The 22,806-nt window shown below is 31.4% G+C and overlaps 1 protein-coding gene across 6 annotated transcripts in view; it reads right to left on the bottom strand.

Moving 5' to 3' along the window:
- LOC111640284 (Hermansky-Pudlak syndrome 5 protein homolog) overlaps positions 1-22,806 on the bottom strand; it is a 94,060-nt gene that overhangs the window by 67,536 nt on the left and 3,718 nt on the right. For 2 of the 6 annotated variants that reach the window (XM_023386289.1, XM_023386290.1), the window contains one exon: positions 606-750. The gene's annotated coding sequence lies outside the window, so the exon portion shown is untranslated. Of the gene's footprint in view, positions 1-605; positions 751-15,871; positions 16,102-16,284; positions 17,102-20,186; positions 20,660-22,806 lie in introns of those variants that run through there. The other 4 variants (XM_023386292.1, XM_023386293.1, XM_023386294.1 and 1 more) reach the window with 4 other exon arrangements.

Below are 22,806 nucleotides of genomic sequence, written 5' to 3'. Positions count from 1 at the left end.
AAACACAATAATATCAAATGTTTGCAGAATGAACCAATGACCAGTGTGTGATGAGAAAAAAAAGAGAGAAAGTTTACCACTAATGTTTTCAAACTCCCGAGTTCTTCTTCAGGTATAAACATACTCTATGAACCAGTCATCAGTTCATAGACTACATTATTTACTACACCCTGGTGTTGTGTGTTGTTGTTTAGAATTAAGAAATAATATGTTCAGTAATTTATTCATTATCTAGTTTACACAAATGCACATGAATCATGCTGAATAGATGAATGAAATCCAAGTTACATAACTATATTTGCCAATTTATTTTTAATAGTATAAATTCCAATAAAATTTAATATATTAATGTTAATCATTATTTTTATTTCATATACAGTGTTAAATGAGTCATCACATCTCATCTGGAATTGCTTTCATGTATTCAAATCAAAATAACATTTATTTATCAGTTTATAGTTATAATTTCAAACTACCTTATAATTATTTGTTAAAAATAAAGTTCTAACATTAAAATACTGTTCTTTATTTGTATTGCTTGAAATTACTGTGCACCAATCTTAAAATTAAACTTTATTCTCAAATTTAAAACAAAATATTTATACCTTTTATATAAGAAAATCATTTCTATTTAGTGACAATTCTATCTCCAAGATATGTGTATGAAGAGTAAGAATCTCAAGTGGTTTATCTTGCATTTTCTCCAAAATTCAGAATTTGGAAAAATATTTGAGATGATGGAAGTCTGCACTGTTAAAAAATAAAGTTACAAGAGTCAAAAATCATTTATGATAAATGTAAGAATTAAGTATTTTGATTATTTTACAAAATATTGCAATTATATAGAAATACATTGTTTTCTTTAAAACCTATGTGAAGTTACATTCAATAGCAGATATCAGTAATCATGTATGCTGGTACCAGTACATCATTTTGATCACTTTTTAATTGTGAAATTTTAAAAATAATTTTAACATTGTATTTTTACTATCTGTGCAAAAATAAACATATTGGACAAGTAGTAATTCTTTGTAACATTTTCACAAACTAATGGCTTCCTATTTTTCCATTATAAAGATAACACTTTCTAGCAACAAGTTCTATTTGATTTTTCTATTCTGACTAGATTTCCTGCAAATTTTCATAAACTTTCAAGAATGATTTCCTATTATTTCAGAATGTTAAATTCCTTCTTTCAACCAATCTTTAGTAATACAGTGGTGCCTCGTATAACATACTTAATCCGTTCCAGGTGCACGTCCGTTAAGTGAAAAGTCAATTATACAAAACGCATTTTCCCATAGAAATACATGTTAAAACATATAATTCGTTCCGCAGCATAAAATAACCATACTGTACTATGAAAAAAATGAAAATGGAGCAGTCACCAATTATGCCAGGTAGTCAGATGTGAGGAGGAGGAGGTGGAGGAACACTTACTTCACACATTCATACAGATACAGACTTTTTACACATTGCAGCAGGTCTCGTTTTATTATTTTTTAATCGGAGTCAGATTCAAGAGAGGCTACCAGAGCTTGCAGAATCAACTACTCTTGTTCCATTCTTTGTTTTTTGGCAGCTTGCTTCTTGAAAAATATGTCCAAGGTAGTCTGTTTCTCTCTCTTCTTCAACACCTGTCGGAAATGACAGGCAAAGGTGTCATTGTAGAGATCATTGATCCTGTTGGCCTCAGCTATGTTTGGATAGTGAGTGTTGGTAAACTCCTGAATCTCTCCTCATTTGACAAGGAAGTTTTTGTCAACTTTCACTCCTTCTGATGATTTCTTCTTTGTTTCAATTGAAATCACCTTTCTGTTTGTTTAGAAGCCATGAATTTGCACAACACTTGAATAAATGTAAATACCCTGCACTGAGGTGATGTACGTAATAAACAAGGGAGCAAGCCGAATCCCAACGGGAGCTCTGTACTTCAGATATACTAATAATATATTCTAATAATACTAATATATTATAAAAATAGCAGATTGTCATTGGCAATGGCAAAAGTGTGGAAACATCATTCGCACTTGTTCGCAGAAAGACCGTTGTTCGCCTCACGTAACTGCCGAACGAAAGGTCCGTTGTTCGCAGCCAGTCTGTTGCTCGAGTCACGTAACGGCCAAACAGAAAGTCCGTTATTCGAGGCATACATTATACGAGGCACCACCGTATTCTAACATTAGTTTAAGCTTCAAAATAATGTGGATAGAGTCATGGGGCTTAGAATATTTTTACAATAAAAATAATAATGAAACTAACTAGAATATAAATAATACCAACTAAAAATAATAATACTATTATTATTATTATTATTAAAGACATTATTTAAAAAAAAAAAATGCAATATTTCTGCTAATATATATAACTTTAGTTATAAAACTTTAATGAAAACTTTGAATGAATGCTTTCGACCTTATCCAATGCCTGCTTCAGGTGTGTGTGATTTTCTCCAGTAATGAAGAAGAAGAAAGTTTTAACTTTATGTTTTTAGAAATTTTTAAAGTAAACAGAAATTTAAAAAATCATTTGAACAACAAGATATACTCATATTTTGCATTTTGTCATATGCTTTTATCCAGAATACTTCTAAGAGTTATTTGTAATGACAGTACAACATAGTCCTACTTATCTAAGATAATGTGGATCAAGAGTATCTTGGATAATCAAAAACTCAGTGAACAAGAATGTTTAGTAAATAAAGTTAGATTCAAATGCATTAACATGTGCAATATACTCATAACTCTGTTTTTTAGTACTTTGGAATTTCTTGAGAAAAACTTTCAAAATCTTTTTACACCAGCAGGTCATAAAAATGTCTAACAATGTTAGTGTGAAAAATAATGTCTCTCCAGGCAATTCTTACTTGGAACATTACACGTTAAATTTCAAAGATTTTAAATGTAATGTCAAACTTACAACCATAAATTCTAAAGAAGAAAACATTCAAAATGTTTAAAAAAATATAATGTGCTACCAACAAATTAAGAAAACTTGAAACATAAATTTTAAATGTATCACTTAGAAAATCAATTATCATTTTAAAAAGAAATTGCATTTAAATGTTCTAGTGCTTGATAAGAAAAACATTATACAATTTTTAAAGTTGTCTACAGTCTTACAGAGGAAATATACTGTCTTTTGGCATAAAATTTATTTATTTGATAAATTGAATATATGCAAGTCCTTTCAGATCTCAAAATGTCATCTTCAGACAAATAAAAAATACAGTTTAAATACTGATTTTTAAAAAAATTTTTATGTTGACCAAACAACATTTTATGTATGTATGTTGTGAATATCCTCTGTATTTGTTTTAAATTTAAATCAAAACTTTTTCAAATGCATTCAAATTCTAACACTTACTTTGCACTATACATTTAGGTTTGGAACACATTCTTATGTTCAGTCAATGTAAAAGATTTTTAAAAATTATTACACAAATATTCTATATTGCTCACCTGAAGATGAATTTTAAAATGTTGAAAGTACAGTAGAGCATTGATTATCCGAATCAATTGGGGACTACGATTGTTTGGAAAATCTATTTTTCGGATAACCGATTATGTACGAAAAAATACATTATTAATATAGTATATTAGTACATCCCAATAATAGTATATTAATATATCCCAAGTTTAAATTTTTCTCCATTGCATGTCGCTTCACGTTGAATTTTTGTCAATGTTAAGCCTAACAAAAATTTTTATAATAATAATTGTGACTATTGTATCGTTAAAAATTATTTCTTTATTTTGTTCAAACAAAATAAATATATTGAAAAATATAAAAACAAAAAAATTATACTTTAGAAGTTAATCTAGTATCAAAAACGTTCGATTCAGCACAACACAGTCTGACTGGAATGCTTTCGGTTGATCAGCATTTGGATAATCGATGCTCTACTGTATATTTGTTATTTATTTTTAATTCTATTTTATAATTAATATAGGATACTAATCTTTTCACATTATGGCAGTGGTTAACATTTTAAGCTGATGTTTTTTATTTTTTTTAAATAATTATTTTCAAAGAAATAATCAACAAAACCAAACACTAAAATGGGATGTATGGATCAAATTTTTAGCAATGAAATTTTTACAAAGACCAAAACCTCTCAATCAATGTCCCATTACAAATAACAAGTATAAAATTAAATAAATGAATAACTGTTTTTCAAAACATGAAAAAAATAGTATTTTGTTTCATTTTACATTGTTATTTTTAATGGAATGTCAATCTGATTACAAGACAGTTTGATCTCAAAATATATTTTATCATTAAAAATTCAATTTGAGCTAACAGTATTTCAAATCAAATCAAATCTTTTATGAACATATTTAGGAATTATTCCTGTTGCAAGGAAACTCTACATAGAGTCACAACAAACAAAAAGAAACTTATAAGTTAGAATTAGACTCTAAAATTAAATAAAACTTTTCCCTGTTATATAGAGTAGGTGATCAGCTGCCAAACAGACTGTATCATTGGTTTCTACACTGATCTTCTTGCAAGGTACAATATTTGGTAAAGAAATTATATAGTCTTACTATCATAATGGGATCCATTTGAAATAGAGCTTCATAAAATTCCTCCTTTGATTTGCAAAATAACAATGTAAAAATTCCAAATTGTATTCTAAGTTTTTCACAGCCCAAACATAAATAAGATGATAGACTGAAAATTGTTCTTGACATAATTTGCACAAACCATATTTAATGACCAAATACTTTCTATCTAACAATACATATTCACAGTTTAGTCTTAAATGCATGTAAAACCTCTTAATGTTGTCTGGAATTTGAAAGTTAATAAAACTGCTTGATGGAGAAGAATTTAGATCATTTGCATACCATGGATGATGTTTTGAATTTAGAAATTTACTCCTTCCTGGTCCAGTATACTATTAAATATGTTTTCTACTAAGATAACAAATCTGTCATTCCAATCATCCTCTGAAAGATCAAGTACATGAATCCCAAAACAAGCTAATAACAAACTAAATTTGTTAAACCAATTATTATGATAGTTCCTTTTTACCTTATATAATCTCTTAAGTAATTTGAGCTAACAATATTTACCACCTGGCTAAAGCTTGCCACCAAGCTACAGAAAATATTGGATTTGTAATGCTGAACAAAGATTCCAATCAACAACTGTTGTGCTATCCACATGCCATACTGCAATGCTAAAAAGAAGACTTTGAAAAAATATGCAATAAAGAATTCACACTAATTCTCTTGTTGGGCCAGTAATACGAATTACTGTTGAAGAGGTGAAAACAGCTGTTAAGATGACGAAAAATGGAATGACCTCTCAGATGATTGTGCTAGCCTTAATTTGTTAAATACTTAAGACTCCAGCATTTACCAATATTGAAGAAAGACTGACCTCTTTTTGGTGAGAATAATACATGTTACAGGCATATTCATTAATTTCAAAATCACTATGAAATTCTTGAAACAACCAGTTTTCAAGAATTCTGGATTTTGACAGAACTACTTTAACTTGTCTGCAGTTTTAACAGCTGTGCTGAAGCAGAACTTAAGTCATAATTTTGCAAAGTATAACTTGATTGTATTTTCATCATCTTACTTAAAATAATGTAGCTCTGCCTTGTTTCTATGATACAGTTAAGAAATTATCTTTGCAACTTCATAATGAACAAGATAATCAGAAAAGATTATCTACTATTGATTTCTCTTCTCTGCAATTAAGATTATAGAGCACATTTTTGTTCAAATGAAATTGCAAATAGTATTAATGATTCTTTTGTTATAAAAATATTTAGTGATAAATTCTTTAAATCATCTTCAAAAATCTATAAATATTCTTTTATTTGTTTTTTAGTAAAAAATAACAAAAATAATTTTTTTTCCAGACAAAATGTGTGTGTGTGTATTACTTTCTACATATTCTAACAATTATGCATATCTAATAATGAATCACTTTGAATATTTTCAAAAATTTTAAATTAAAACCACTAAAAACCTAAAATCCAGCAATTTTATAATAAGTACTAATGGTTTTGCTCGTGTTGAATGGGCATCCTCCAGCTGCTGAAGCAAAGGGAGATTGCCGTATATGTGAAGAGGGGAGATGACATAAGAAGAGAGAAAAAGGGGAGAGGGAGAATCTCTTTTCTTTCACCTCCACTCTTCATATGTGTATGGCAATCCCCATTGTTCCAGAAGCTGGGGGGATTAGTTTGCCTGATGATGCCCATTCAACACTGGTGAAAATGTTAGCACTAATTATAAACTTGCTGGTTTTTTAGATTTTTTAGTGACTGGCAGTATTCTAAAAATTTTAAAGTTTGACTTAAACTCCTAAGATTAAACAGAATAAGTAAATATTAATTCTAAAAATATCAATAATTTATTAAACAACACAATGTAAAATGTAATTTGTATAACTGTATAATGTAACAAGTATAATGTAAAATTTATAAGCAATATATAAAGTAATGAGAAATTGTATTAATTCATTAAAACTTCTATTCAATTGTAAAATCTCTTATCAAAATGACAATTATTATAGAAATGTAATTTTTGGAGTATAAGCAGCAGGGGGTAAAAATAGCTTGTCATCCTTAACAACGTCACACTATCGAAACCTGTGACCGGCACTCTATGCGTATACGTTAACTTTTTCGAGCGTTCTATTCGCTCTTTTTCAGGTCAACTGAAAGAATTCCCCGGACAGAGTGTATATTATTCTTCTCTAGGATCGGGTGTCGGTTCTGAGGGGGTGGGTCACTTCCGGTGTGCAGGGCCATGCGGTGGGGGGAGGAAGCGGTGGGTTGGCATCCAATAGTGATTGCCAGGCCAGAGACAAGGTTAGTTCCTCCTTCCGGTTAATGCAGGTGGTTAGCCGGTCAGCGTTGTGGATACCCACGGCTTCCAGCCATCTGAGTTGCTGCTGGTGGGGCGTGTTGACAATAATGGTAGCCTTCTCGAAGTGTACTTCGATTTCGGGGTCCGATGCTTATGTGGCTAGGGCTGTGGTCAGCCTCCTGTGCCGGATATCTGCCTGGTATTTACGTAGGCGGGTGTTTAAGGAGCGTTTAGTTGAGCCGATGTATAGTAGTTCCGCGATTTGTCTATTGTCACGGAGCGGGATAGAGTAGATTCAGGGGAGTCTGGTGCGATCAAGAGGGTCCTTATCGTTCCTTAGGATGCGGAAAATCGTTGGGCATCTTCTGTACGCCAGTCGAATCCCGTGCTCTTTGGCTATTCTTCTATGTACAGTCTTGAGGTGCGGGTTGTATGTGATGGGGATCCGTTCCGGGTTATCTCGTTGTGGGTTGGCGGCACTCTACGGTTAGGGTGTGTTTCCGGCGTTGGTACTGTTCAATTAAGTGGTGCGTCATGTTCGGGAATCTGTGTTCAGTTGCTATTTTTTTGATGCGGGCTAATTCATTCGTCAGGGCTTGCTTGGTGGATGAGTGTGAGAACGCCCTCTCCACAAGAGCCCTAAATGCGGCTGCCTTGTATGGGAACGGATCACAGGAATCGGCTGGTATGTACAGTACATGGGGGTGGATGAGGGCTTGTGGTATACGGCTGTTTGGATGGTGGGTCCTACTATCTTTATTCCGATGTCAAGGAAATGGACGTCCTCTGTGCTAGCTTGCTCCAGCTCGACCGTTAAGTCGAAAGGGTTGTCGTTAACGGTTCCGACGAAGGATATCATGTTGAGTATCTCCTTCCATAGGATGAGGATGTCATCAACATACCTTTTATAAACGAGGATGCTAGGAAGGAAAGGCGGGAGGGCCTTAGTCTCAAGCTGCCTGACGACCATTTTGCAGAGGTCACCCGAGAGCGGGCTACCCATCGGTACGCCCTTTTTTTGCCGGTAGATAGTGTTGCCGAACTTAAACATGGAGTCGTAACACGCCAGATGGGCCACCTCGAGTACTTGATGGTGTAGTGCCTGGTCCTAAACAGTATTAAACAAAAAATCTCTGAGGGAGCAGAAGGCTGGGGGTAGTTCCATTGAGGGGTACATAGATTTGAAGTCCAGGACTGTCATAAACTGCGGTGGGGAGGGTAGGTCCTGCAGGAAGCTGATGAGGTCGGTCGGTTTATTTACGTTGTAAGGGTAGTTTTCCAGATGGGGGGTCAGAAGGTTGTGTATGGCTTTTTCTAACTTTCTCGTGGGCGCTCTCACCTTGTCTACAATCGGGCGTAACTGTTGGCCTGTCTTATGTGTCTTAGCATAGGCGAAAAGTCTAGGGACATCAGGCGAATCAACCACTATGTCACGGAGTGTCGGGCGTTTAGCTAATTTAGAGTCAGCACCCTAACCGCACCCTAACCGCAGAGACCGCCGCCAACCCACAACGAGATAACCCGGCACAGATCCCCATCACATACAACCCGCACCTCAAGACTGTACATAGAAGAATAGCCAAAGAGCACGGGATTCGACTGGCGTACAGAAGATGCCCAACGATTTTCCGCATCCTAAGGAACGATAAGGACCCTCTTGATCGCACCAGACTTCCCTGAATCTACTCTATCCCGCTCCGTGACAATAGACAAATCGCGGAACTACTATACATCGGCTCAACTAAACGCTCCTTAAACACCCGCCTACGTGAATACCAGGCAGATATCCGGCACAGGAGGCTGACCACAGCCCTAGCCACATATGCATCGGACCCCGAAATCGAAGTACACTTCGAGAAGGCTACCATTATTGTCAACACGCCCCACCAGCAGCAACTCAGATGGCTGGAAGCCGTGGGTATCCACAACGCTGACCGGCTAACCACCTGCATTAACCGGAAGGAGGAACTAACCTTGTCTCTGGCCTGGCAATCACTATTGGATGCCAATCCACCGCTTCCTCCCCCCACCGCATGGCCCTGCACACCGGAAGTGACCCACCCCCTCAGAACCGACACCCGATCCTAGAGAAGAATAATATACACTCTGTCCGGGGAATTTTTTCAGTTGACCTGAAGAAGAGCGAATAGAACGCTCGAAAACGTTTCTCAAGCGATAAGTTAACGTATACGCATAGAGCGCCGGTCACAGGTTCCGATAGTGTGACGTTGTTCTCATCCCGGTGCTGAGAATAGAATAGTTCCTGCATTTATGTCATGCTTAAACTGACTGATAGATAAGCCACATCTTTATATTAGCCACACCAAGTTTTAGTTGCTGGTAAACACTTGATGTTATAGATACAAATGTTTATTAAAAATGATAATTATAACTATCATTTAAAAAATTTCATTTGTTGGCAATTTCGATTTCAAAGTTCATTAGCATTTGGGCCATCAAATTTACAAAAATTTTGTAAATTTTGATAATTTACAATATCAGTAATATTAAACATTGATAATGATATTACACAGTATTTGTTTTTCTGACTGTAATATTGAAAAATATTATAGTCAATTAATTAAGCAAAATAATCACCTTTTTAAATATTCCAGCAAATAATTTATTATTGTAAAAAATGTCATTTGGCCTGTCATAGAGAAATGCAGTTCTCCCACATTTCTTATTGAAAAGCAACTTGTTAACTTCATTCGTTCCAAAGAAAACATCCACCCATATACCATTACTAATGCCCTGCAACTAATAGAGAGGCTCAAAGATATTGATCTCAAGGACAATGAATATATGACGATCATGGATTTTGATTTGTTATATCCATCTATAAAAGTATTACTGTGTTTCTATGCCTTAAGGGACTTTATGCTTAACAACATAGAGAATTCCGAAAAATACCGTAAGCACATTCTGGAACTCACAGATTTAATCTGTTACACATCCTTCTTCGAAATTAATGGAAATATTTTCCTACAGAACAGGGGTGTTCCTATGGGCAGCCCTATGTCGCCCATACTTTGCGATCTAGTTTTATGTCATCTAGAAAATTCTTTATTACCGAAATTCAAGGAAGAAGTTATTCTTTGCTCTAGATACGCTGATGAAATATTTATTCTTTGGAAAAATAATATCAACATTCTTGCTTTCTTAAATAACATCAATAATAATAATTACGGTTTAAAGTTGCGACTGGAACAAGAAAACTTTATGTGAGGATCCAAATCCAGACTTTCAGTATATTTATATCATTACATCATAATATCACATTGTAGCTATACTTTTGTTAAATAACTGTCAACTTTCACACCTGGGAGCTAAACATCTGTTAAGTTCTCATGCCTGACAATGATGCTTTCTCATCACCTCTTGACCTAATATCTCGATTTCAACAGTTCAAAATATAGAACAGAACAACAATCAGTTCCTCGATTGGATCACTCAAGTTTTTCCTGTGCTAAAATATTTGGATACCTCCTCGCCTAATATCTAGTTAACTAAGAACTGTGGAAATAAGAACTGTTGTCCAGAACTGTCTTCTTTTATGTCCGACTGACTTGCAGCAGATCCAGATTTCCTACAAGGTTTTTATCACCACGTGCAACTTCTGTAAACTCTCTCTCTCGGGAATCGCAAAAACGTTAATATCCAATATATATATCTAATATCTAGCAATTGTAGAAATGTATCTAAAAGCTAGCATATTTAAAATCGAAATGTTGTATGGCCTATAGTTACCAATTAAATAGTTGTTACGTTAACCTGTCTCTTAGTAAGTAACTTCCGGTGTGCTGTCCCCTCCATCCCGAATCCGTTTGCTCACACACGTGATCATTCGTGCGAGAACACAACGGTTTCTATGCCTGTCCGTAAAGACACAGTCCTGATGAAACTTGTCATTGCAATCTTCGCAGGGACAAGTTTCATCAGGGACAAGTTTCATCCGCAAATGGGACCAAACTTCCATCATTAGACCCATGTCTAACAAGCACTCCATCAGACATCTTGAAAAGCTTGAGATTTATAAAGCTCAAGGAAAACTTCTTGTATCAATCATAGGGACGCCCACTCTCTATCTACAGCATGGAAATCATTTTATGAAGATAAACTGTAATTTTTACGAGGCATTCATTTTTAATGTGATTCTGTCGAGCTTTTTATTTTTATTTTTTATATTCTTATATCCCTATCTTTTTGTATTGATTCCCTTAAGCACACATCATCACAAACGCATGCGCAGTTATTATTTTTCGTAACTTTAATTTAAGTTTTATTTCTTTAATGTTGTTTTTACTTTATTATTTAACTGATGAAGATCATTAAAGACAATCGAAAACATTTTTACGATATTAAATTATTTGCTGGAATATTTAAAAAGGTGATTATTTTGCATAATTCTTTCTAATTCCAGTACAAGTTAATATTTTTATTATAGTCAATTAATACAGTCAATTACTTGATATTATAGAGCATGATGCTGCCACCTGCAGAGTGACTTGTAAATGATGTGAAATTTTCCACACACAAGCAGCAATCTTTTTTTCGAATGTAAAAACAATATAAAAGCTGCAGCTTGTATTATAAAAATTATGATATTTATGATAAAATAGTAAGAATTTTGTAATAATGATAAAATATGATAATTATTAACTAACCAGCAGATGAGCCTGGTGTTGCTTGGGCAAAAAGTAACAACAACAAAGATTATTATTAGATTATAGCTCATCTTACTTGTTTTCACCGGGTGCAAGAATTAGGTCCCCCTTCTTCCGAGGAGAATTAGAAAATTTTTAGATGAATCTAAAAATATGTTCAATTTCCTACAAAAACATAAAAAAACCTCATCTAAAATAGTACAGCAGAAGCAGAGTTCTTCAGGATAATCCCTAATCCTCACCCTCTCTACTGCAGGAGAGATTTCCAAAAATTCCTTCTTAGTGTACATTCTCCTGATGTACCCTAATTTTCCTGTGTACCAAATTTCAACTTTCAACTCCTAACTGTTTGGGCTCTGAGTTTATTATTATTATTAGTGCGTTACTCGGTTCACACTGGTGGCTGTGTACTATGCCAGACCAGAGTCAAGGCATAGCAACCAAAAACAAAAATTAAATAAGTATGCCAGTGTCTGTATTCAGGAATTTCCTAACAATGTGGCATGTATTCAATATAGTGGCCTTCTGTAGTGTGATGTATGTATTTCTATTCAATTGTAATGTTCCCAGGCTTTTGTGTAGTGTGTGTGGTATCACACCTGTACAGGAGAGAACAACAGGTACAATAAGCACCCTTTCCATCCTCCACAGATGCCTTACTTCCTGGGCGAGTTCTGTGTACTTGCTAATTTTTTCAGTGCATGTGTTTTGTACATTGTGAGTGTTTGGAATGGCTATGTCTATAATGTATGTGATTTTATTGTGTTTGTCAATGAGTGTGATGTCTGGTCTGTTGTGGTAAATTGTTTTATCTGTGATTATGGCTCTGTCGTAATACATTTTGTGCGTGTTATTTTCCAATACTGTCTGTGGAATATACTTGTAGTATGGTTCGTGGATGTCTGCCAATTTGTGTTTCTTTGCAAGCTCTTGGTGTATTATATTTGCTACTTGATTGTGTCTATGTAAGTAATCTGTCTGTGCCAAGAGCTTGCAACCAGAAGTGATGTGTTGTATAGTTTCTGGCATGATGTGACATTTTCTGCATGTGTCATTTGTGAGTGTTGTATCTTTGAGTATGTGTTTTCTGTAGTTTTTAGTATTTATGAACTGATCCTATATGGCAGTGGTTCCCAATTAGTGGTACGTGTACCTGTGGGGGTACTCGAAATTGCATGAAGGGGTACACGCAACAATCTAAAATCAGTCGATTTAAAATTTAAATGCATGAGATGAAGCAATCAAAAGAATAATGGGTGGGCTATCAAAAATTCGGCAATTTACAACATGATGTCAAATGCACAAATTTGTTTATTTATAACTAAAAAATATTCTCGAAATTTCATTAAAAAAATGCATTTGTGACAATACCCTAAATGAAATTCTTATGCAAGAAACAAAAATTGTACAATTAACACAATTTGTTTTTGCAAAATTAATTTTGAAAATCTTTGTTGCTGTTATTTCTCGTGCACGACGCGACTTCTCGCAGAGTATTATGAGACTTCACTGACTTGTGAGTTTAATAATCAGTTGCGACATCTCGCTTCTAAATTTGGTTAGAATTTATGACGTCAGCAAAGCAGCAATAAAATATTTACTACCATTTTGCACAACATACCTCTGCGAGAGCGGATTTTTGGCCACGACAAACATGAGAACTAAACATCGTCACCAACTTCGACTCGAAGATGACTCGAGACCGAAGCTGACCAAAAAGCAACCAGATTTTACAAAGTTGTGCAAAGAAAATCGTGACATTTGTCACATTAAAATTAAATAACCTTATGTTGTTTTCATTATTATTAGAATTGTATTTTATAAGTAATAAATGTAAAAAAAACTTATTCTATTTATTACTAGTTGTCTACCCACAGCTTTGCCTGCATTATATCGAATTTTCTCGTGGGAGTAAGAAAGTTTCTCGCAGTAAAATGTAGCCCATGTCCATCTCCAACATGTAAGCTATCTCTGTGCCAAATTTTATTAAAACCTGTTCAGCAGTTTAGACGTGAAAAGGTAACAGACAGACAGAATTGCCTTCGAATTTATAATATTAGTATGGATTAATATGCATTTCTGCTATAAGGGGTATGAGAGTTTGAGCTCTTTCTTGAAGTGGTATGTAGGAAAAACTAATTGGGAACCACTACTGTATGGCAATCACGAATCCTTCCGTCTCCCCTAAATATAAGTAATTTTTATATTATTCTTCACTTCTATTCTAGTAGTCAATTTCTGTATTTGTCTTTAGAGAGTTAAGATTATTATATTAATTTTCTCAAAAATATCAGTTATTCTTAACCTAAGATTTTAGTTTCCTCTTCTAAAGCATTGTATAAAAATTCTAAAGGTAATTTTAATTCACAGATTCTTTCGTATAAAATTAGTATTCTTTGTTATTAAATCTAATAAAATAAATGCAATTTTATTACTTATAAATATTTATTTTGCATTAGACAGAAAACTAATTGATTTTCCTTGCGTTAATATCATGTTTTATATAGTAGGTCAAAAAATTAATCTCATTTTAAAAAGTTATATATATTTTCTGTTTTTTTAAAGATTTTTGTTCTTTTTCAGACTACAATAGAATGACTCAAAACATTTTAAATGGACAGATAAACACTACAAGATCATACTACAACTGTTAATGTATGTCAAATGTAATAACTCAATTTTTTCAAGATAATTTTATCAGAGAGAGTTCTAACTATGCAAACAAGTGATAGATTAGTTAAGAAGAACTTTTAAAGACTTAAAAAAATGTGCATCAAGAAATTGCAGCAATATTGGGAGAAACTTTGGGTTATGGAAAATGCAATTGAAATGGCAAATTTGCAAAGGCAGTCAAAGAAGCTATTAGATATTTTAAACCTGAGTATTTAAACATTTAAGATTAGAATAATTAGTAGTAGTTTGCAATTTGTTTTTTTTTTATATTCCTTAGTTTAAAACTAACAAACCAAGTAAATCAGTAACAGAAATGACAGAAACTATTCATTAAAACAGCATGTCATTTCTGTTTACTGATTTCACTTTTGTAACAAGCTATTTATAAATGCTAATACAAACTTTTAATGAATTATTGAATTATGAATACAATAGTAAAAGTTTTAGCAATTATTCACTAGCAAAATATTAAAAATAAAAAAATTACCTTCATTTAATAATCTAACAAATTACAGCAAAAAGTTTTTAAATTACATAGATAAAAAAACCCATATAAAATTAATGTTCAATATTACTTCCAAGAGAGTGGTTAATATGAAAAATGAAAAAGAGCTAATTAAATTGATTACACAACTTACTACATAAAAAAAAGCTATTACTTTTAAAGTTATGTTATACAATTACAATATAGTTTTAAAAAACTGTCGGTTATATTAAAAAAAATAACATGACAGAATGATTGTATAACTATTAGTGGTATTTATGTAGTTTATCAAGAAACAAATTCACTGATCAGCACAATATTCTTTTTGTTATTATCAAGTAAATGATTGTATTTATTCATCTTATGTTTACATTTATCCACAATTTTAGTCTTGAAAAGTGATCGTGTTATCTTTATTTGCAGTTTTAATATTTGAAAGCATAAATAATAACTTGATAATAATTTTAATTTTTTATTTTACTGTCATCCTTACATATATGCAATACTTTATTCCTATTTGTTTTCATTTGATATACAGTATATAAGATTCTTTTTCTTCTTGATTTGAATTTTTTTTTAAAACATGGATTGACTTTACATTTTAAAAAAATCTCTACATTGCTTGTAGATATAATCTTACGAATGAAATAAATATCTAATTTGAAAGACTTTATGTAAGGAAATAGTTAATTGAAAGGTAATTATGTAATTAATATTACAATTACAATTATTCTGTACATTATTGACTTTTAATTGAGAATTATAAACAGTAAAATGTATCAGCTGTTATTTTCCAAAGTGAGAGAGATAATGTTTGGCATTGATATGCCATTTAAATGCAATTAAATTGAATGGAATTAATAAATATGGTTTTCCTATATTAAATAATTGTGTGATTTTTATAGATTTGTTCTATTTAAACGTTTACATTAATGAGACGGGAAGTTTATAGTATTTCATCACAGTGTTCTGGAATTAAAAAATTGAGGAATGATTAATTAATGGGGTTATAATATCAATAAATTAATTGATAACAATTGTAATTAATACATTACGAAATTATTTAATAGCACAAAGTATTACTTTTGTTTTATATAAGCAATTTGTTTTTAAATATTGGAAGAAAATACTTATTTGTAAGAGTGTTTAATTTCATAGAGATTAAATTTATCACAAACTTAGATATGCATAAATGATCAATAGCCGCTTACCCAAATTTATTGAATTTATACACGTTTCCCTGCAACATGATAAAGAAACGAATAATCCTTATTGCTCCAACCCAGACTCCAATTTTTTAAGGATTTCTTCATAATTATTATAACAACAAAACAGAAATAAATAAGAACATTATTTCTAATGATCAACCACCACAAACTTTACCCAATGGTTAAAACCAGATCACGTGCTTAGCAACACGCCATCTACATTTCATAACACAAAATTTTTCATTCAAAAATCGGTATATTTTAAGATTTTATTTTCGTTTTATTCAACAAACCGATTCTCCGTCGTGTTTATTCGGTTTTAAATTTACCCCACCCCAATTCTTACAAAATTTCGAATGTTATAATTGCCACGAATTAAATTATAAAAATATATAAAACCAATAAATTATTTCTACCTGATCAATTATTCACGATATTATCTGTCAACTTCTCGAACTACAAAAGTTAAAATTTTAAACAAATAAATTCGTCATTCTTCACTTTAAAATAAGTAAATGAAGGAATAGTATAATGAAATAGCCGTTAACAGATAGTTTAATGAAAAGACGCGTTCGGGTGGCAGCAGTGAAGCGTGTCATCTTTTCTTCGGAAGGGTACAGATTCGAGCTCATTCGGAGCAGGTTTTTTTTTCTTCTTCATTTCTATGAAGGTTTTAGCTTACCGATTAGGCTAAAACCTTTGTATAACTCTGTAGACTTTTCGGGTGATAAAACTGGTAGGCTAAAACCATTTTTTCCCCTCCGAAGAGCGTGTCACTGCCGATTACTCAAAGCAATGTGCATAATTTCACGACAAAGCATCATTCTACTGCGATAACCGGCAGGATGCTTAGCTTCGGTTTGTCGTACTGAAAGGATTGAGATCAAATCCAAGCTACAACTGCCCGGATTTTCAAAAATGCTAAACATTTTTTGAACTTAAACTGAAAAAATCGTTTTCTCCTGTAGATTCTTCGTTACGTGGCGGCTGCTGATTCGGTTGAAAGTATCGACAGTCCTCTTGAATCGTCAGTTGGACGGGGATATATCAGTTCCCACTCATTAACTTCCCATCGACTTTAGCATAATGGCTATCGGTCCTCGATGCTTTGTATATTCAGTGGAGGAAATCATTATCTCCACGATGATCCGATTTCGAATCAGATGTATACGCTGGATATTTTTTATGATAGCACAGTTCGGATTATTTCCCATCTCTAATCTACGTTGTCTAATTCCATTGTTGAATAGAGCCATATTACACATTATTTGCTGAATAATAATAATTCTACAATGTGAACATGCCTATGTATTAGAGTTAAATATACAAAATTATAAATAAGTTATTCAATTATAGTTTAATTTTGAAATTTTATGTTGCCGTAAAACCAAAAGAATAACTGAAATATTCGAAAATATAATCTAAGACAATATAAAATTTGTATTAATGTAAAAACCTGAAATTTCATAACGATCAATTTACAGTAACAATACGAAATATATTTTTTTGATTTTGTACGCTAACTTGGCCATAAGACCGTTTCAGTTTTGTACATTATACGGCGTATAATGTCCTGCAAAGAGATCTTCGGGTGTAAGTGTGAAATAGAAAAGATGCTTCTAAACATAAAAATTCAAAATTCCAAAAAGACCAAATTCAAATACTGATTCTTCATGACGGTGGAGCAATATCTTATCGCGGAGTATACAGCCGAAATAATAGAGGAGAAGGTGGTATTATGGTACACTGCGGGTATTATGGAACCACCCCATTTCGAACTGATAATAAAGGCGAACTGTAGCGGAATGTACATCCATAGCAAGGGGAAAACCCATTTTATTTCAGTTAAACGGTTGTCCGCATTTAATCAGCAAATTTGTTTTTTTCAAAATTCGCAAGTTTTGAATTCTAAGTGAATTTAATTATTTTTAAAATATAAATCGTGTAGTTGTAGGTTCACTGGTGCATGTATTCCGTTCCAGAGACTTAAGGGTACATATTAATCTGTGTGATGTTCACGTTTTTTAAATTTTGGTCTTGACAGACATAACTTAATTCAAGATGCGATGCGTGAAATACGGACCTTATTGGTGCTTTTACAGTAATATGGAACTTAACTCCTCCGAACTTTCTTTTTGCAAGCAGACATTCCTCCAAAGCAATTTGTGAAAAAGACACTAGGTAGAAAGCCAATTCTTCCTGAGAATATCGAAAAAGAGCTGCTGGAATATATATTGTTGATGGAGGTCATATTTTTCTATTATAAAAGCATTTTTGCGATAAAATACATTGGAGTAAATAATTTGGTAATTATTTAATATTTTTTGTTCTTTCCTATTTGTTTTTGGCTACATTAAAGCATTTTTTTGAAAATATACAGTAAGGTTCCATATTACCACCCGATTTTCTCTAAGCGTACTTTCGGATTTTTTGTACAAAAGCCTTCAAAAACCATACTTATAATTACACTAGCGAAAAATCCAATTAGGAACATTTACTTCACTAGTTACCAGTACTTTTTGCACAAAAAATGTGGGTGTAGTTATGATACCTTGTTTACAATTCACTAAAATGTAATTGGGGCTCCATAATACCACCTTCTCCTCTAACTATTGATTATAAATTTAAGTAATGTCTTCGTAAAAGATTTCAGTCTGTAATGCCGAAAGTAACAGTAGTTCTCGTTGCAAATTAATTATTAAATTTTCCACAATCTTATTCATTATAATAGCTTTAATCCTTTAACAAGTAGTGATTCAAAGCAAAAAAATCTAATACTATTATTATTGATAATGATAATTCATAAAGCTTTAGGTTATTTCACAATAATGTATAAAATGCGTAAAAGTAAACGGTAGTCCAAAATAAATTAATTTATCAATCAAAAATATTATCCTAGTTGATTTTCATGATTGCTGTATTACGAGGTAACCAAATTTCCCTTTTAGAGGATTAATAGTAATTAAACCGTTTCTCTTGTAGCAAGGGAATCGTTGATTTGTAGAGGTCTGTCGATTCTTTTCTCAAATAAATCGTATATTATACGTAAATTATTTTATCAATCAATAAGACAATCTTTCTGTTTTTGTTCTAAAAATATCATTTTGTATATTATTATGCTATGTAATCTGCAGTTTACTTAATTGATATAATAATATAACACAGCAAGGCTCTACCGTACGTGACCAATACGTTTCAATACTCGTCGTGTAAACGGGAATTTGCATAAAATAGCAAACCTGATTGACAATAATAGCCCAATACCGTAAATCATAAAAATAACTTTTAAGAATTTCCAGGACGATTTTTTTTTATTTTCTCACTAAAATTTTAATTTTTTTCCCTCTAAAGTAGGCTCTTTACGGATTATCTCTGGCTTTTCTATCGGCATCACTACTCTTGCGTTTTAGAGCCATGTTTGTCTTCATTTATGCTAATTAATCTGCAATAAGAATTACTGATATTACACAACGATGACTGTTACAAGTGAGAACTCCAGACAAAGACTGATGGAAGTACCAGTGTTAGTGCAAAACAAAGAAATAAGTCAGAACAATGAGTTGCAGCTTCTGAAAGCTGCAACTCATTATTGTGATTTATTTCCAGAAGCTCCAGAAGCGACTTGACTTTATGCACCTTACTAAATGGAGCAGATTTAATGCATAATTATAAATTTTCGTATTTTTCACTTTTTTTTTCGAATTGACAATAGCCTAAATCTGAAATCGCATATGGCGAGTTCGCTATGGCGGGATCGTCCTATAATATTAAAAACATGTGTTTAATAAGAATATAGCAGCTGCAAGTGATTGTATTTTTTTTTTCCTTTTTCCGATGGTTTCCCGTATGACATTTTTTATCATTTTGTATTAAGATCACATGCGACATAACATTATGATTAAATTCATAATCAATAATGCTATTGATTAAAATCTGTTGTCATAAATTGGGGAATGTTTATGAGTAATATTTGATGGTAGATTCCATCAATGAGATATTGTTGATCTAGAAGAGGAAATTGGAGTGTTAATTAAATTATTTTTAATAAATGATAATTGATAATTTTGTATTTTAATAATTAAATTATTGAATCTATATTCGTCTTCATTTTTTTAAAATAATAAAATATTTGTATAATTTATCCAGGCCTATAGAAAAAATATTTGAACGTATCAATATTTTAGAAATCAATTATTTGAAGAATTTCTATAAATATGTAATTATTTTTTAATTAAGTTTTTTAGAATACTTTTAACTTTATTGATATGCGCAATTTAAGCTTAAATCTATAAAAATTTCATAAGAAAAATTCACTTACCTTAATGAAATTCCAAAACGGAAAACGGTTTGAAACTAGCAACCATTTTACAATATTTAAATATTCAGATTATTTCTTTGATTTACTTAAATATCAGATATAAATATTAAACCTGTATTTGTCTTTATTTTACTGAAAAATACTGAAAAGAAAGTATTCAGCTTACAAGGAATGTTATTTTACTGTATAAAATCCTGCTAGCACAGCCTGCTTATTCAACACTATTTTCGTTAAGCAGTTTTATGCAAGTATAATTTTATTAAAAAAAATTAATAATAAAAAAATAGGCGTATCCGAAATATAAAGTTCAGCATGCAAACCAATTTCTTTTCTTGTCACGCAAATCTATTTGTAACATGTCCTACAGTTTAACTAAAATCATGCAGTTATACAGTACTGAAACAGGAACTAGGTCTACTACAGTTTTGTATAATGAATATTTTATTGTATAATAATTTTACAAATTTGTAAATATTAAATAATTGCGCTTCAGTTTCTCAAGAATCTGTAAATTTAAATTAAATAATTCTACACTTACTATAAAATAATTTGCAAATTTAAAGGTTAGATTGAATTTCATTTTTTTTAATTTAAAAACTATTTCTAGATTTTATGAAATGATGAATTCGAATTTAAAGACTAATTTTTCATCTGAATTATTCTATTTTTCTTCTTTTAAATTAAATATTAAAACACACAAAAATACTGAAATGAAAATATGAAAAATTACTAATTCATGAATAAGCGTTTAGATTTATTTTAATTATTTACCTAACTTAATATTATTTATAAAATAATAATAAATTTCTTTTATATAAATTTAATTATTTTTTAAACCATTATTTTTACGTTGTTACATAAAAATTTTCTAACTTAGGATTTAGAAAAGTTTTCTATAGCACCACTCTTATACACGATGAGAAAAAACATTCTTTCGTCATAATGGCCTATTTTAGGTCATCATAACGCAAGAATATTTTCCCCATGCTTTAATTATTCAGAAATTTCTTATTTACACAATTCAAAATTACAAAGCAAAAAGGTTTATAGAAATATCTGTAAATGATTATCAGAAAAATAGTTCAGACAGTGTTATGAATAAAGTCTGCAAGTTGCTATAGTAAACTACTCGCATTGACCCACTCACAATAATGAAATCAGTCGCGACAATGAACCTCAATCAGTATGCATTTATACATAATTTATTTTCTTATATCTTCCGGTCACGTTTACGACATAAATTACTGTATTGAATTGTTTTCATATTAGCAGGTGCGCAGCGCAATCACGCCTCTAACATACACGTAAAAGGAATTTAATACAGACTGTCTTAACTTAAATCAAAATGGCTGGAAAATATTGAAATATTCGAAACCAAAGAGAAATAATGGCCACACTTCCGGTTTGCTAGAGCACAATCATACATTCGTATGTGGCAGAATATAGACCACGTGTCATAAATGAATCTGATTCTGATTGGTTAACTATGACATTTCTCGATGCTTAGACTATCCCTTAGGTAAGACAGGAGGGTTGCAAAAGTAGGTATACATTTGTTATGAGGAAAAAACAGAAAAAAAACAAACCTTATACGATTTATTCTACAAAATTTATATTTACGCAACTAAATAAATCTGAGTTTTACTTAAAATAATAATGAGTAGAATTCATTCGTTCAGAATAAAATGTTTATACAGTAGAATATAATGAATTATATTTTGTTCAATGGCGGTTTTAGGCTTTTTCCAAAGGTTTTTTATGTTTAAGGTTTTAATGTGCTTTTAGAAGTCTCAAGCACATACAAATGCATAATATAAAATTAAAAAATTCGACATTTTTGAATTATTTTATTTATAATTATTTTAGCTTCGATATTTAGCAATTTTTATTGTTTCATTCTAATTTAATTTACGTAAGACTAAAATTAAATCATATTTATTTTATCTAGCTATAAAAATTATTTAGAAATGATTAGAGAGATCATATTAATATGTCAGGCAAATAAGGAAACTTAGGGAATTTTTTAAATAATTGTCAATGGGAATTGTACAGTACGTTATATTTAGGGAAATAAGATATTGTTTTCCTTATGACTCAAGTCTCCTAAAAATCTCTTAATTAAGAAAATATAATTGATAGAGATATAATAAGTGATCTACAAAATTCATAATCAATTCTTCAATGGTTTACACACGGAATAATCTAATATAGACATCACGAAGAAAATGCAATTATAATAAACATTCAAATGTTTATTCAATAATCCATCTAAATCTAATTAATTAGATAAAAATTATAACGACAAATCCGGATGATTGAATTAAATTATAATTGATAAGAATGATAATCATTCAACCAAAATATTTGAATTATTAGAAATTTTTACAGAACTATACCAATTTGACAAAACTGTTCTTAAATAAAAAAGTAACGATTATGGTTTTTTAAATACAATTTAAAAGGATGTTTTATATTAAGCGAGAAGAAATTTTATATTATAAAATATTAATTACGTAGCTACGAAGAAAATAATTACAATTAAAACTTAAAATGTTTTGTATCAATTTTTCATTAATTTTTTTAATGATAACTATTGTTTTGTACTGAAAAGGGCTTCGTT

Source organism: Centruroides sculpturatus, unplaced genomic scaffold (genome assembly GCF_000671375.1).
Source record: "Centruroides sculpturatus isolate CEXI.00-Female unplaced genomic scaffold, Cexi_2.0 scaffold730, whole genome shotgun sequence".
In the NCBI taxonomy this organism is placed as follows: Eukaryota; Metazoa; Arthropoda; class Arachnida; order Scorpiones; family Buthidae; genus Centruroides; species Centruroides sculpturatus.
The sequence above is the reverse complement of the archived record's forward strand: the minus strand, read 5'-3'. Positions and strand labels throughout refer to the sequence as shown.